Genomic DNA, 3,931 nt, shown 5'->3' with positions numbered 1-3,931 from the left:
ATTCTTGATTTCAAACAACACACAATAAAGACATATATCAATGAATAACTCATAAATATAAATCAATAAACAGTTGAAAACAAGAAACATAAAGCAACAAAAGTAACTCCCCCTAACATGAATATCCCAACAAAAATATGGCAATAGCTAAATAGATAAAATACAATGTGAAGCACCTAGATACAATTTAAACTCCACAAGCTCCAACCAACAAAAATACTCTCCCCCTGAAGACAAAACTCTACAAGAGCTTAAATATGTACTCCCCCTTTTTGTGAAGGAATGCCAAAGGGCAATCAAAATCCATCATAAAAAAGGAGGTGGCGGTGAAGATCATCTAAACTGTGCCAACTCTGTGCGCAAAGCATGGATCTCATCAAGCACGTCCACCAAAATCTGTCCATGAGCCGCCTGAACGGTTAAGACATGATCCAACGTACGTCGAATGTCCGAATCATCTGAAGTAGTCGGTGGAGGAACATCAGCATCAACAGCAACTGCACCAGACATCTTAACAGCATCAGCACCTGTAGAAGAGGGAAGAAGGGGAACAGCACCAAATGACGCACCTCTAGAATGCGAAGGATCAACTCTCAAGTGAGCAACCCTCTGCCTAAGAAAGGTGGCACCTATGGGAGCAACAACATGAACAGGCTCATCGGAAGGAAAACCATCTAGACCAAGAAACAGCAAAATCCTATGAATGAAAATAGGATGAATAAGCGCATTCCTTACGGCAGAACTCCTATGAACCTCGTTCAAAGAGCGAAGGAACAAATGAGGAAAACTAATAGATGCACCAGAAACAAAAGCACACAAAAACACACATCGCTCTAGAGGGATGGTGTGGATATAAGAAATAGGCCACAAAGAATGACACGCTATCCTAAAGAAAAGATAGGCAGTCTCAGAAAGCTCAGCAGACGTGATCCGAGGATCAGAACCCCACTGGATAGAAGACCCAGTGATGTATGACATGACAACATTTAAGGGTGGAGACTCATCATAGGGATAGTCAGGCTCTCGAACAACTGGAACCCCAAAAGCTTCAGCCACTACCGGAGGAGTAATGGTGAACTCAAAACCTCGTATCCAACTCCTAACAAGAGTGTTGGAATCATAGACGTGGCAAGAGAGATTCGAGAAGAACTCTCTAAATAGGGCGGTCGAGGGTGGATGATCTATCTCTAAGAGGGACAACCAACCTCTAGACTCAAAGTTAGCCCTAATGGCCGGATCAATCTCATCTAAAATCACATATGCTCAACCCAAATCTTACGCTTACTGTTCAGTTTCTTAAAGGCCTCTCTGCTTTTGTCATTCCTAAACACCTCACTCCTAGAGGGAGACTCAAAGGAAGTGGAGGGGCTCCTATGGGCTCTAGTTTTCCTAGGCATAGTGCTAGGATAAGGACCAAGACACAAAGCAAAAAAAAACAAAGAACCAAAGGCAGACTGCAAGTTAGCACAAAAAAAATATAGAACAAAAATCTATATGATGCATGAACAAATTAAATGTGGTGATGCATGACCTAATGCAATGCAATTAAGTTCAAATTAAGTTCAAGTTCACAAATTTGGCTTGAGCATAGAGTTTCTAACAAAAACCCCAAAATTTTGAAAAACTACTTGATCAATTTGTAATAAATTGACGAATTGATCATCATACAAGATAGATTTCAGAAAATAATGACCAATTACATCAATTCAATAAGCCAATTTCATCAATTGAAACCAATTTGAACAAAATCCCCAATTCGGATTCAAAATAAGCCCTAGAATTTTTGATTTTTCATAAAACCCCAAATTAATGAAATTAACCAACATAGATCATGAATATATCATTGTAGCAACAAAACCCATTGATCAAATTCATAAAACAAGGCTTGATTAATCAAAAATCCCAAAAAGTGCATAGTTCGAAAAATACCCAAAAACCAAGAGATTAATGCATGAAAATGTGAAAATAATGCAAAAGGAATGGTAAAATAGACACACTGACTTAGGGAGAGAGAATCCTTGCAAGAAAATTGGAGGAAAACGACAAAAAAAAATCTCAGTGGAGCCTTGCCTAGTTGGAGAGAGAGAAAAAAGTTTTGAAAAAGTGTTTTGAACAAGTCAAATCTGAATTTTTTTTAAACCTGATTCACAAGTTTCGATCGATCGAAAAACAGTTTCGATTGATCGAAATAGACAGATGCTCGTTAAAAATTTTTAAAACACTTTCAAAACAGTTTCGATTGATCAAAAAACAGTTTCGATTAATCAAAACAGATAAAGGCTTCCTTAGACAATTTAAAAGAATTTCGATTGATAGAAAAATAGATTGGATCAATCAAAACTGGCAAAGGCTCACTAAGTTTGAGGAAAAAGCACAGTTTTTGAAAAAAAATTTAGGAACAACTCAAAGCATTGAAATTGAGGAACAAAATGCATGAGTATGTGATGATATGATTTTCAAAAACACGAATTGATGCCCAAATTTCCCAAATTTTAAAATTTCTTACATTCTCCATAAATTTTCAAACATCAAATCAATTTTGCACAAAACTCAAGGTATTTGCAAACTTGGTTGGTCAAACCAAAGACACACACAATAACATGTACAGTGTTTAGCAAAGAGTAACTTGTGTAGTGTGTACAACTAGCAAAACCTTGAGATACATGTGAGGTGATATGTAAATAGAAATCAATCACAAAGTCTACAAAATTCATCACATAGAATTTAAAAGAAACTATCACCTAAAGAGTTACATCATATAACTTCCACATCTCCTAGAACATAAGCTTGCAATCATGTAAGTTTCTTGAATTTTGTCTTATAATATACATACCAATTTTAATTTATTCAGAAACTTATTAAAAGGCCAGGATAATGTACACACCAATTTTAAGCATTAAGCAATTAAATCGAGGCTTCACTTTATGTTCTTTTTGTGCATGTGCTACACTTTCTTGAGCACAAAATCTTACGATATGCACTAAGGTGTTCATGATTGGCTAGTGAACAGTGGTGAGATGGTTATTTATGCCTTTCTCTAAAAGTTCAAGTCTGACAGTCAAAAACATGTGACTTCAAGATCAAGACAATGTGATAAAAACCATAAACATCTTTCCCACACAACATGCACTACAAAGCTTCAACTAGTAAAGTGCAATAAGTAAGCTCATCAAGGCTATACAAAGTACAAAAGACATGTTTATGTGAAAATAAATTGACCAACCTTGTTCTCAAAAACCAAGAAAGTAGTGCAAAACACAATTTGCTTTCTTTTTCTTCCCTTTTTCCTTTTTTTTTTTTTCAATTATTAAAAAAAAACACCTAGAATGAAATGCATGAATGTTATGCAATGCAAATCCTAGAAAAAAAAAAACACAGAACCAAAGAACAATGGTTACAAATGGTAGAGCAATGAAGCACAAGGACCATGTCAGAAAGACTCAATTAGTTCGAGTCTTTTGCATCCAAAACCTTTTAGATACACCATGAGCATTGGAGTTCTTATTTACATGGGAATGATTACCAACTCCAGGATTGGAATAAAGGTTTAAAGCCTTTACCAATTCACCAATGAGTACCATAGGATCTTGTGCTTGAGGTACAGGTACTTTTGGTTTGTTTGATCTCTTTGCAGCTTGCAGCTTGTAACAGTTTGGATGAATGTGTCCAGACTTTTCACAAAAATGACAAACCCATGTAGGTTTATCATGTGACTTGTCCTTAGACAGGGTAGGCTTCTTAGGTTTAGACTCTTTCAGATCAACCCTAATCTTTCTAGATGGTGAAACTTCTACGGGTTTGACAACCTCACTCACAGGGGGTTTAACAGTTTCACTCACAATCTCACTCACAGAAGATTCAGAAAAAGATGAAAGGACAAAGTTTGTGGAATGGGGAGCAGACACAGAGATGCTTTCAACAAAACCTAAAC

The sequence above is a fragment of the Quercus robur genome, chromosome 9, assembly GCF_932294415.1.
Source record: "Quercus robur chromosome 9, dhQueRobu3.1, whole genome shotgun sequence".
Lineage (NCBI taxonomy): Eukaryota > Viridiplantae > Streptophyta > Magnoliopsida > Fagales > Fagaceae > Quercus > Quercus robur.
Note: the sequence above shows the minus strand (reverse complement) of the source record.